The sequence below is a fragment of the Macrotis lagotis genome, chromosome 5 (assembly GCF_037893015.1).
Source record: "Macrotis lagotis isolate mMagLag1 chromosome 5, bilby.v1.9.chrom.fasta, whole genome shotgun sequence".
NCBI classification, from domain to species: Eukaryota; Metazoa; Chordata; class Mammalia; order Peramelemorphia; family Peramelidae; genus Macrotis; species Macrotis lagotis.
The window spans coordinates 157,801,059-157,815,761 of record NC_133662.1 but is presented as its reverse complement, the minus strand read 5'-3'; the positions used below and the strand labels follow the sequence as shown (position 1 = coordinate 157,815,761).

The window sequence follows — 14,703 nt, the reverse complement described above, 5'->3', positions numbered from 1 at the left end:
TTTATCAGCACCCTATGCAGAATCCATCTTAAGGAAACAACTATCGCTAGCTAGATCAGAAAAGTACTAAGTGTGGGGTGGCTAGGTGGCACAGTGAATAAAGCACCAGCCCTGAAGTCAGGAATACCTGGGTTCAAATCCAGTCTCAGACACTTAATAATGACCTGGCTGTGTGGCCTTGGGCAAGCCACTTTACCCCATTTGCCTTGTGTAGTATTGAACATTCTCCTACCTTAAATGCACTTAACTCTATGATCATTTCCTCTTCTGCCATGACTATGTGGTGGCAGATTTATTTTCATGGGTAATTAATAAAAAACAATGCTACTCAAGTGTTTCAGGTAAGAACAGTACCCTATAGAATATATGCTATGGTTTATTTTAAAAGTAAACTGAAGGTCTATAAACTCATTTTTCTAGAGGATTTCATGGTCTTGAGATTCAGCTGCAAGGATGATGTAATAGGGTCAGTTTGTGCTACACAAAGAAAGTCCTGTATTAAAACATAAGAAAGACAAATTTGGTAAGTATCCTACTTTTGCTATTCAGACTTAAAGAACAATCTAAGAGAGAACATTTTTTCTTCTTAATATGTTGACAGAGGCAATATGGTAGTTTAGGAGTAAAAATATGCTTTTAATGTGCTTAAAATAGCTCTTTTTCTCAAAAAGTCATCAATCAAAATGTCCTCTAAAATCTTATCCAGCTATTACTTCCAGGAATAAAGGAACATAAAATATTTTAGGTTTTATTATTTATATAAGGTAGAAAGAATTACATAATGATTTTTGAATTAGAGGAATAATTCAGTGCATTTAAGAAAGGCGAAATATTTCCATACCTTAAGGACCCAAATCAGAAAATGTTAAGGAAGGATAAAAATATCTGATCATTTTAATAAAAAGCAGAAGCATGACATATAATAGGTACTTTTAAATGGTTGCTGACTGACTTATGATAATGTTCCTCATTTATGGGGGTAAGATCCAGAAAAGGAAAATTTGTGTCAAATAAAATATACTTGAAATGTACTTCAAGTAATAAATATTTAGTGGAAGTTAGTGATGCAAATAGAAAATAAAACTCATAAAACTTTAATTTCCTAGTTTTTATTTTTAGTTTGGATGTTGTATAAATGGGAAAAGACCTGGATTCAGAGACCTGGACTGAAATCCTACTCTGCTCTTTATTTGCAATGTGACTTTAGAGTAAATAAATGGTTACATGGGGCTGGAACTCAGGTAAAAATAAACATGGCTGGATAAGTCAATCTCAGAATAATATCCTCGATATAATAATTAAACCCATAAAAACTGTTGAATTTACAGAAAAAGCATAGAGGAAGAAGAGTAAAGAGCCTAGGACAGAATCATTGGAAAGACTCACAATTTGGGAATAAACTAGGGATAATGAGTCAACAAAAGTTAAGTCAATGAGGCAAACCAGGAGAGAGAAATGTCATGACAATCCAAACCGGAAAGAAAATTCAAGAGAAGACAATAGTGCTAACAGTTATAAATATAGCCAACAAATTGAGAAGAATTAGGATGAAGAAAGGACCATGTGAACTGATGCTGAGCAAGATGAGCAGAACCAGAAGAACACTGTACACCCTAACAGCAACATGGGGATGATGATCAACCTTAATGGACTTGCTCATACCAACAGGGCAACAATTAGGCACAGTTTTGGGATATTTACAATGGAGAATGCCATCTGTGTCCTGAGAAAGAATTGTGGAGTCTAAACAAAGACCAAAGACTATTACCTTTAATTTAAAAAAAATGTTGTCTTATTAATCTCATACTATATGTTTCTTCCTTAAGGATATGATTTCTCTGTCATCACATTCAACTTAGATCAATGCATACTATGGGAATGATGTAAAGACTAACAAACTGCCTTATGTGGGGGATCGGGGAAAGAAACAAGATTGGGGGGAAAATTGTAAAACTCAAAATAAAACCTTTTAATTTTTAAAAGAAGAAAAGACCATCTGATTGGGCAAGTAAGAGATCCTAAAACTACAAGAAAAAAACTCAAAAATTAAGTTCAAAGAACTATAAAAACTGTCAAATTCTCTGACACAGTAACATTACTATTGTACCAATATCAAATCATAGAAAAGATCAATATATAAAAAAAATTTGTAATAGCTTTATTTAGAGTGGCAAATGATTAGAAACTGATATATTTATCAAATAAAGAATGACTAAACAAATATGAATATGTATTTGATGGTGGCTTCAAAGAAACTTAAACAGACTTGCAGAGTGGAGCGAACATTCCATAACAATATTTGTAATAAAAATATCAAACAATTTTAAAGGAATAGCCCTAATGAATACAAATGACCATTCCAACAATAAATGATGAAAGATGCTATTCACTTCTGTGATAGACTCGGGGTATAAAATAAAACATAATTTTGAGATGAAGAATATTCAAGAATTTGTTTCACTTGTTTCACATATTTGTCACAAATGTTTTCCTTTTTCTTTTTTGTAATTCAGTGGTACAGGAGGAAGGAGGGAAAAACACAAATTTCTGCTGAATGGGAATTCTAAATACATTTATTTTAGAGAGATGATTGGTAATTTTGGAGGGAAAAGATTCAGTTCCATTAATAAATTCAAAGTCAGAAAAGAATTGAAGAATAAGAAAAGAGTATATGGTCAAAGTGAGTAAAAACATCTTTTTACAAGTAATTTTGAGAAAGGAAGGAGAGATATAGAACAATAGCTTGAGGGGATGGTTGTGTTTAGCCAAAGATTTTTAAGGACTGGTAAGAATTAGATTTATTTAGAGATTGTAAGGAAGGAAATCATTGCTAGGGAGAAATTCAAGACTCAAAAGAAGGGCAAATAATTACAGATGCATTCTGATAGAGATGATGAGAGTGAAAAGGATCAAGTGCACATGGCTATGTTGACAAAAAAGAACACCTCTTTGTCAGAAATTTGGGGAAAGAATGAGAGAATGGAAAAATATTAAGGGTTTCTGTGATGAAAAAAGTAGAACAGGAAATTCAAGTCAAATAGCCTCATTTTCTCAGTAAATTAAGTCAAGGCTCTCAGCTGGGTGTTGGGGGAGGGAAGAAGAGGGGGGCCTCTTGTCATTAAAAGGAAAGAAGTTAAGTAAACAGAAAAATTAAAACATACATAATAAATATAACTCATTTTCAGAGAAGTGTTATAATATTAAGCTATTCTCCACAAAGCATGGTTCAAACCAATATATTGCACTAATCTAATATTAACTTTATAAATCTGAACACCCCAGTGGTATTCCCCATTTGTTCATTCTCAGACTGATTTACACTTGTATGGAGACTCTATTATAAAAGCATTTCCCTATATTTATGAATCCTCACATCAAGTTTTTATGACTTTCGTTCCTGCTATGTAAATTCAGTGAAGTCAATACAGACTGCAATACCAAAACAATAACTCATTTAGATATCTTATGTAAAATAGTATAAACTCATGTATACAAAGGGAGTCTATGTTACTAACTGCAAGCATATCTTATTATATAGGTAATTCAAAGAGGAATGAAAGTTTATTGGGGGAAAAACAGAATTCATTCTATCTCAAATATTGCTTCAGTCTGTAGCTGATATATGTGAAAACATCTACTCTGAAAAAGCAGTTGGGATTTAAAGACTAATTATACACTTAAGAAAATTTCCCTACCCAAAAGATGTAAGAACTGACCAAGTCAGAGTTTTCCCAAAGTTCCAATGGCAATAAACTGATGGTTCCCTTTTTTAATATTTTCAGAAAGGGCCTGCTCTAACAGTACACAACAAGGAAATTCTGATGTCCAAAGCATGAAAACTATCTATATGCTAGCGAACCTCAAACTTTTAAAAGTTGATTAGATATTACAATCAGGATAAAAAACATAAAAGAAAAGAATTCAATAAATACCCATATGTATATATTTGTACATACATATATATGCATATATATATATACACATACACACATACACAGACACATTCATACAGACATACACAAATGGAAACACACATAAACACAAAACCTAGCTAGGAAAATAATAAATGATATTTATGCTTACAATGTATTCACACACACACACACACACACACACACACACACAAACACACAAAACATATCATTAAAGGTGCAATCCTGTGAGGCAGGCTCTATAGGTATAAGCATCTTCATTTTAAAGTTAAGAAAATGGGTTCAGAGAGTGATTGGTCCAATATAATACAGATAGTGACAATACAAACCCAGTTCTACCTAACTTGAAGTTGGAAATTAATTCATTATGATATAAAAGTTTCTTTGAGAAGTCAATTATGGATAATAATTATGGCACTCAGAAACAAAAATAGAAGACTAGAATATGAATTTAAGCATAGCAGGAACTAAAACAAATAAGGAAGTAAGAAGATTAAAGCATTATCAGAAAGAAAAGCCTGAAAGCTATCAAAATGGCAATTTTTCAGTAAACATTTTTTAATCAAAGGATTTCCAATTCAATAAATATTTAAGTGCCTATGTACAGGCTCTGTGGCTAAGCCCTCTGAATACAAAAAAAGGCAAAAAAGCAGTTTCCTGCCCTCGAGGAACTTACAACGATATACATATATGTATGTATATGTATATACATATATATATAAATGAACTATAAACAAAGCAAACTATATAGGAATAAATAGAAAATAAGACATAAGATGGATTAGGGAAAGCTCTGAAGAGGTAGGATTTTAATTGGGATTTAAAGGATGTCAGGGAGATCAGTAAATGCAAAAGGGGAAGAAGAGTGTTTCAAGTATGAGGGACAGTGAGAGAATGCCTAGGGAGCAGAGAGAGTGTCTTGTTTGTGAAACAGCAGGAGGTCATTGTGAATGTATCAAAGATTGCATGTTAGAGGATAAACTGGGAGAAGACTAGAAAAGTAGGAAAGGCCTAGTTATGAAGAACTTTGAAGATTTGCAAACCTTAAAGTACTAATAAAAGATCATGACTTTTATTATAACTATTATTATCATTGTCATTATTATTATTAATATATTCAATATGGAAAGATACTACATAAAAGGGTGTTAGAAGTGAGAGCAAAAAATGCATAGCTGGATGATCACTATGGGCAAGAAGCTTGTTGATTTGAGAAAGGGAAAAATTTCCTTTGGAGTAAAAGAAAATAACTTCTTTATGATATTCTTTCAAATATAAACTCAAAATATAAAATAAGCTCAAATATAAATTGAAAAAGGAACCGTCACTTTATTTGAAGAGAGTAATGAGCATTATCACCTTCAAGTCATCAATATTTCAAGTTCCTCCAACAAATTCTTAGATGGAATTGTTTTCAATCCACTCACAAACCCACTGATTATATTTAGCTTATCAATGTCCTTAATAAAAGGTGATAGTTAAAAATACACATAATAGTCCAAATGTTGTTTGAATACAGGAATCAGAACAGTACTACAATTCTTCCTTTTGAACATTTTGATTTCATTAATGCAACCTAAGATCCCATTAGATTTTGATTCTTCTTTAACACTGCTCCTTCCATGGCAGAATTCAAGCTTCTATCTTGGTTGGCAGGCCTTTTGACAGCTAAGTATTTACAAGAGCAAGTTCATATCCAGACACACCCAGCTATTTCTCAGTCATTATCAATCAGTCATCATCTTGTGTTCCAGCCTCTACCTCAAACCAATAACTCAAACTTCTCCAAGGGAAGCCTGGCCTTCTGAATGCTAGACATTCATCAAAAGAAGTTTAGAAGTCAAATCCATCCTGTTATTTCGTGGCCATCTTCGGGCCAACTGACATACAAGTATTCTCCCTCAACTTTGCAACTCAAGATCCAAGAACAACAATCAAATCAAAATTAGCATTCCTGGAAAGAAAGGATTGTCCTATGCTTCTAGTCACCATCTTGGAGACTTTCCTGTCAAAAACACTCCTGCATGGCAACTATTCAGCTATATGCATTGTTTTCCCTTATTAGAATGTAAGTTGCTTTGAGTACAAAAACTGTCATACTTCCTTTTTATATTCCCAGAGCTTAGCCCAATGCACACATTTCATTCCTTCATTGAATGGCTAGCATTTTGTATAGCACTTCAGGATTTTCAAAGCATTTTTTATATGTTTTCATTTGATCATGATCCTTTTCCCTTGACCCACTAATCTAGCTTTGAGTTTACCACACAACATATTTTGCAGTTGATTTCATAGTGCCAAGTATATGCCATTACTTTTATTACTAAGTTTGTTTCTTTTAAAAAAAAAAAAACTGGAGCAGTTGGGGCGGCTAGGTGGCGCAGTGGATAAAGCACCAGCCCTGGAGTAGGGAGTACCTGGGTTCAAATCCGGTCTCAGTTAATGATTACCTAGCTGTGTGGCCTTGGGCAAGCCACTTAAGCCCATTTGCCTTGCAAAAACCTAAAAAAAAATTTAAAAAAAAAACTGGAGCAGTACTTCAACTAAAGTCTCTCAGAATTTCTTCTGTATCATGGTTTTTGCAGTCACTGATATTTATGCAATTTTATCAGCTAACTTCCAGTTCCCTGAGGCATAGTTTATCTAGACCTAGTGACTTGTACTAATTAAGGACAGTCTGATGATACATGGCAATTCTCCATTTACTATAGTTTATAATTCCTAATTAACCACTGTTGATCTCTACCTCACTAGTCTGGAGATCATTCTACATAATAGAAAAAAAAGGAGCAAAATAAAATGAGCAGATTTGCTTTCTTTCAATCCTGTATTATTGTCTTTCTAGCCTTCCCCCTTCTTTCATCCTTCCTTTTTTAATAAGAAATTTAATTTCTAAAATTAAGCATACATTATATATTAAACTAATTTCTAAAAAAAAAAAAAGCTTACATCCTTGCAAGTCTATCTTTCTTGAGCTAGTTTTTCTTGTGGAAAGCCATGGAATTTTATCTATTCTTTCTCTTAATATTTTAGAATCTATCCTGATGCTGCTCTTCATTCTCAAAGAAGATCATGACATCAGGGAGGTGATGCCATGACAAGCACATGAACAGGGTTTCCATGAGGAGTGCTGTGCCAAGTCATCAGCTTCACTTTCTCTTCTAGAGCCATCTGGATCCAGAGGACAGATATGAACCAGAATGACTACAGATAACCTGGATGTGAGACAATCAGGGTTAAGTAACTTGCCTGGGGTCACACAGCTAGTTAGTGCCCAGGGTCTGAGGTCACATTCGAACACCTATCCTCCTGACTCCAAAGTCAGTGCTCCATCCACTCTATACTATTAAGCATGTAAGTATCCACTACACTATAAACAGTATTCCCTTCCTTCTAAATTAAGAGTGCTTGATCAATTATGCTAAAAGATGCATACCATTTCTTTTCTGTTTGGGAATGGTATACCTGTTCTCCTCATTCATCAGAATCAAATACAAATTAGAAGTTTGCCAGGTTTCTTCTTTTTGAAAGTCAAAAGACAATTTTCTAAAGTTGTCTCTCTGTGTCTGTCTGTCTGTCTGTCTGTCTGTCTGTCTGTCTGTCTGTCTCTCTCTCTCTCTCTATATATATATATATGTATATATATATATAATTTTATTTAAATGATAAAAAGACCTAAATTAGAACATTACAAAAGAATATATTTTGAAGCTTTTGCTATTATTAAAAGTTCAGTCAACAGTATTTGTTATGAGAGATATAACTTGTGATACAGGTATTTTATCATCTTTAAAGGCAACAATAGTCACTAAGAAGGAAATTTTGACAAACTACAGATACATAATTTTCTTTGCTGAGCGCTCAACATCAAAGTGCTAACTCACAGTCACTGACTATTTGGTAATGGGTTAGAAGTTAAATAGATAAAATAATATCCAAAATGAAGAGAAAATCCATTCAATGATTCTAATGTAAAATTGCTAATATTCTTCCTTCTCTTTAACACATTTGTAAAAGGAATATCACTTGTTACAATAAGACAACTGGTAAAAGTAGGAACCAAATAGAGTACTCTGATTTTCCCACTACAGGCTTATTCCAATTAAAGTAAATCAGTATCTTTAACAACTTCCTTTAGAGAAGATTCAAAATTTGGGACCATTTCTAGGATTAATTTGGTTTTTAACATGACATTTATATTCTTCACAGACTCTTTCTCTTAACAAAAAGGTAATGTCAACTGACAAATCATCATTTCTAAAATATACAGAAAACTGAGTCATATTAAAAAAAAAAAAAAAGCCATTCACCACTTGACAAATGGCCAAAGGATATGCAAAGGCAATTTACAGATGAGGAGATCAAAGCAATCCATAGCCATGTGAAAAATTGCTCTAAAGCATTACTTATTAGAGAAATGCAAATTAAAGCTTCTCTGAGGTACCACCTCACACATCTCAGATCAGCTAATATGACCAAAAAGGATGACAATCATTGATGGAAGGGTTGTTGGAAATCTGGGACACTAATACATTATTGGTGGAGCTGTGAACTCATCCAACCTTTGTGGGGAGAAATTTGGAACTATACCCAAAGGGCAACAAAAATGTACATACCCTTTGATCCAGCAATACCACTACTGGGTCTATACCCTGAAGAGATGATGAAAAAGGGTAAAAACATCATTTGTACAAAAATATTCACAGCAGCCCTGTTTGTGGTGGCAAAGAATTGGAAATCAAGTAAATGTCCTTCAGCTGGGGAATGGCTTAGCAAACTGTGGTATATGTATGTCATGGAACACTATTGTTCTATTAGAAACCAGAAGGGATGGGAATTCAGGGAAACCTGGAGGGATTTGCATGAACTGATGCTGAGTGAGATGAGCAGAACCAGAAAAACACTGTATACGCCAACAGCAGCATGGGGGGTGGGGTGATGGTTAACCTTGATGGACACGCTTATTTTATCAGTGCAACAATCAGGGACAATTTGGGGCTGTAGGCAATGGAAAATACTATCTGTATCCAAATAAAGAACCGTGGAGTTTGAACAAATTTCAAGAATTATTCCCTTTAATTTAGAAAAAAAAAAAACTTCTATCGTATTGTCTGATCTTGTTATCTCTTATATTTTGTTTCTTCTTTAAGGATATGATTTCTCTCTCATCACACTCAATTTGGATCAATGTACAACATAGAAACAATGTAAAGACTGACAAATTGCTTTCGGTTGGGGGAGAGGGAAGTAAGATTGGGGGAAAAATTGTAAAACTCAAAAATACATAAAATCTTTAATTAAAAAAAATAATTTGTTTGTCCAGAAAGTGCTGTAACTCTCATTATATTAAAAAGTCTCTTTAAAATAAAATCTTAGCTGACATTTCATAAACTGTTTTTTATGCAGTTTAAAGAAACTTTAAATTGGTTTTTATGCAGCTTCTTCCCTCTTTGTCACGCTGTTAATGCTTCTCCCAGAATGATCCTACTTCAATTTGCACCTCAGGTCAAGCAGGTCAGCGTACCCTGGTACCCTGGCTAATAGCTATAGGTTTCTCAAGGGTCCAGGTCCTACATTTTGATTTCCAGTCAATCAGAGCCTCATAGAATTTAGTTGGATGCTTCTTTAAAGACACATTTAAAATTTTTGAGTGGTAATAAAGAGTATAGTTCCTGGTTGTTTGCGTGTTTTTAACACTTTAAATCAAATTAACCTATTGGGTAACATTTAATTGGATAACTTCTTTTCAAAAAAACAGTTACTTAGTTGAGCCATTGTACATTCATTCATGAAGAATTTATCTTTTATTATCTATGACGTTGTTTTGGTTCATTGCTTCAAGCAAAATATTCCCCTTGTCCTCAATTAATGTTTTATCTATGCATTAAGGTCTAGTACATATACTACTCTTTATGAAGCCTGCCAAGACCACACTCAGTTCTTAATATTTATACTATATACATGGTACTCATTACATCCTTACCTGTGTTCTAGGTGATTTTATGTATATTATATATATGTATATTATAATATATTATAATTCTCTAGATGCTCAGAATGTATGTCTTATTTTGTATTATCAAATAGTGTCTTTGCAATTAGTAAAAAGGAGAAAACATATACTGAATAAATAAATGAGCTATTAGGTCATGAAAAGAAGGTTTTCTATAGCAAAATTCAATAATACAGAAATTTTGTTTCACATTTTTTTCTTACTGAATAATTTTAATGACAAGTTTTTTCTATATCTCAGTCATATAAATTACCCATTCCTGAGTCCAATATCCAATGAAACAAGGTACTATTTCCTTAAGGATAAGATATTATCACCACACAAAGTTGACCTAAGTTTAAACATTAACCTTATATTTTTAAAGTGGTGATGTTGAGCAAAGTATAAAAAAGAAACATAAAAATTAATAGAGGAGACTGTTCCTCATAAACAAAGTCAAGGCAGGGAAAGAGATAGGGTGTTCCATTGTAATGTTTTTAAAAACTTTGAGGATGAATATCTGCATTTGTATGATGGATTATTATTGGATGGTTACTAGTACCTAGTCATTTATCTCTATAACACATTAAACTTAAATTGAAGCTACTTAGGAGCTGTGTGAGACAAAAGAATTCCTTTTACATAAAGTGTGATTAAATGCTCAAAAAAAAAAACCCAAAGATTATAAAAACTCTATGCCTAATCACCCTCATTTATAACAGCTCTACATTTCTGTAAGGCATTACAATTCATAAAGCACATTATATTTAGGAACTTATTTGAACCTCACAATATGATGAAGTAGATGGTGCGAGTATTATCATTTCTATCTTAAAGATGAAAAATCTAAAGTTCAGAAAGATGCCATTCCTCTTGAGATGACCTCTAATTCATCTGATATATAGCAAATTTGTACGAAGTTTCTTGCATGCTGTCTGCTCCATTAGACTATTAACTTCTTGTGAACATGGAATATTTTGGGTTTGGTGCTTTTTTTTTAAACTTTTAAAGTTTCTCCAGAGATTAGTACAGTCCTTGTCAAATAATAAGCACTAACATGCTTGTTGACTTGATGTGACTTGTTGAAGCAGCTGGTCCCATAATTTCCACTAGTAAACAGAAATCATGAAATTTGAACCCTCATATTTTAAACACAATAATCTTTCCATTATACTATGATATAATCCCTGTAAAAAGTTGTGTCTTCAATGCTTTAGGGAAAGAGTCAAACAAGATGACAATGTTTAGCATTCAGGGCTATCTATTTGCATATGTTATAAATTAATGAATAAAATAGCGATACTAATTAATACTACAAAGTAGCAATCAACAAAAATGATTTGTTATGATTTTTAAAAAGGAGTTGAACAGGAGAACAGATAGGATATACAACCTATAGAAGTAAATGAACCCTGTAGCTTGTGTTCCATTAAATCAAAACACCCTAGCTCCCAAGTTAAAGACTTATTCAAGAAAATTTACTGGGGAAAACAGAAAGCCAGAAATGAAAGAAATAGAGTATAAATGAATACATACATAAAGATTAGGTGCAGAAGGATAAATGATTTTGATAAAAGGTCAGATCACAAATAAGTTGGAGAAACAAGGAAAAAATATCTAAACCAATCTGAATAGAAGAGATTTACTCTATCCTATAGAGTAATCTTGAGGTTGCTCTTTAGAATGCTCTCCCTATTTACTGTCCCCTCCTGATTTCCCTATCTTTAAAACTCAGTCCCTCCTACTGAAAGTTCCTTAGTTCTAAGATTACCTCCCACTTACACAATCTAGATACACACATACATAAAAACATGTAGACATGAACACATGCATACATAATGTGTGTGTATATATATATATATATGTATATTTGTATGTTTATATCTTGTATGAATACAATTGCTATTTGTATATCCTTCTCCACTAAAATGTGAATTTCTTGATGGCAGAGATGGTACCTCTTTTTTCCTTTCTTTGTAATGCCAGTGCCTACTTCAGTGACTAGCAAATGGTAAATGATCAACATCCCATTGCTGAAGATAACTGCCCTTCCCATATTTAATGTTCATTTATATTATGTGTTTATTTATATCACACACACACACACACACACACACACACACACACACACAAACACAAAGAAGAACATCAGAATGTCAAATGATACATTCAAATTTTGTGGTTTCACTGTTATTGGATAAAAAAAATGTTATAAAAACCTTGAGAGGTATTTTTTGTTTTTTATTCTATTTGTTGCTCTGCTAGTTTCACCCTAAAATGCTCTCCCAGATGACTAAGCTTAACTGGACCTTCTTTTAAGTTTTTTTTATAAATTTCTTTTTCCTTCTACCTCACAATGTTATTTTTAAGGGAATGTTATACCATTCACCTTCAACCATCCTACAGGAGAAAATTTTACCAAACAGATCTATGACTACCATTCCTTCATTTTGGAAAGAGGATCAAGAGATTTCTGGCTGAGATTTCTAGAAACTTTTATCCTCTTCATCATGTTAATTGCTTTATAACAGTTAAAAATGAAAAAAAAATAGTAAATCAAGGACTATTAAGTACCCAGTGAGTAAAGCACTGAGTCTGGAGTATGGAAGATTCCTTTTCTTGAGTTTAAAATGGGCTTAGTCACTTGTAAGTTGTGTGACCCAGGGCAAGTCACTTAGCCCTGTTTGCCTTAATTTCCTCATCTGTAAGATGATATGGAATGATAAATGAGTTTCTAATTCTTAGTAAGTCGGTTGGTTTGGACCTGTGTTGATTGCCAGATCCATGCTTCCATTTTAAGGCTTTTTCTAATTTCATATTGGATTCTAACTTTTTCTCTAGAAAGTCAATGGTCGGTCTATTTATGGAAAGCTAATTCAGAACCATCTCTCACATTGAAAACCTGTCATGTCCTGTCAGTTTCCAAATACTTAAATTATTTTTTTTTGCTTTATGAAATGTTGCTTCCAGCAATCCAATCTAGAATCTTTTTTGTGAATAAAAAAGCTTTATATTAATTTTTCCCCCCAGCTATATGCAACATTTACTTCAAAAACCTTGAGTTGCAAATTGTCTCCCTTCCTCCCACCAGAATCCTCCTCGTGGAGAAAGCAAGTTACATGGTGCAGCCTAAAAATGTACAGCCATAAAAAAATTATAATAATCATGTTAAAAAGTAAACATAGCTCCCAATCCATGAAAGAGAAAGCTCCAGAAAAATAAAGTGGGGAAAAATGTATGGTTCAGTCTATATTCAGAAACCACATCAGCTCTGACTTAGAAGTTCTGAAATTTGACTATAATATTCTTGGCAGTTTTCATCTTGGGATCTCTTTCAAGAAATGATTGGTGGATTCCTTCAATTTCTATTTTACCTACACTACTTTAGGATATTAGAGCAGTTTTCCTGGATAATTTCTTGGAAAATGACTTGTAGACTCTTTCTAGTCATGACTTTGAGAGAAGATAATTTAAAAATTATTGGACTACCTGAAAGTTAAATTAATTTTTAATTGATACTATTTGGTTCATTACATCAAGTACATCCTATACATCTCAATGTTCTTTAGAAAGAAAGTACTCATAATATAATATGTATACATCATACATATTTCAGATATGTGTATATACTCTTACATAAATATCTAGAATATATCTTGTTTTATAAACTGTATACAAATCCTTGATCTCTTTTATTGCTTTATTACTCTTGAAAACAATTTTTTTTTAGGTTTTTGCAAGGCAAATGGGGATAAGTGGCTTGCCTAAGGCCACACAACTAGGTAATTATTAAATGTCTGAGACCAGATTTGAACCCAGGTACTCCTGACTTCAAGGCCGGTGCTTTATCCACTATGCCACCTAGCCGCACCTGAAAACAATTTCAAATGAAGTTTTCACCATTCTCTCCCAAAGACTCAGTTATACATTATAAATGTGTGTATGTGTGAATATATATAAGTATGCATGTTTGTGTAAATGAATATATCTGTAAATATATATAAAAGTAAGCCATAATTTAATTAGTTGGGTTTTCTTGATACCAGAAATTTTTTCTACCTTTCCTCTTCTTCAACTGATAGCAGAACATCGGTACTATTCCCTTCACAGAGGTTCTTGGGCTTATGCTCGATATGAGTATGGCAATTCAGGATGACCACATGGTTTCTAAAAATGTTTGTTCTTTCTTTTGCTACATGTTAAATCAATTTCACAAAACTTCCACTGCCTTAACAAGGAAAACCTGAGTCATTTTTTTTTCATTTATGGGCAACTTCCATATATCCTTAGATGTTAATAATATTAAGCATGTAAAGCAGATATGATTTATTCCTTTGATACTATATTTACATACATAACAAAGATGTTAAATAAAACATTAAAAACATATAAATGATGGAAACTATAATCTAAGAAATATATAACAGAAAATCTTAGCTAACTATACAAATTCTGATGCACAACCAGCTCCAGAAATGAAAGAACTTCATATTCCATAACTTGCTCTGAAAATAGCCCAAACTTGTTTCCAAATTCAAGTCAAACTAAAGAACCAGATAAGCAATTCTATCCTATCATTTATTCATTTATTCATTCACATTATAGGACAACTTAGCTTATTGAAGTCCTTCATAGATCAAGTCAAGTATTAACCCTCCATGAAGCAAAATCTGATAAGGAAAATGCTGTTTCCTTCATCAAATTTTTTTTAGAGCACATCACATATTTTCTTTTTTCTATACCTAAGTTCTAAAAACTTGAGACAAATTTTCCAGTAAT

The 14,703-nt window shown here is 32.8% G+C and overlaps 1 protein-coding gene across 3 annotated transcripts in view; it reads right to left on the bottom strand.

The window, feature by feature from the left end:
* Positions 1–14,703, bottom strand: part of UTRN (utrophin) — a 435,226-nt gene that overhangs the window by 367,969 nt on the left and 52,554 nt on the right. The gene's annotated exons all lie outside the window — the stretch shown is intronic.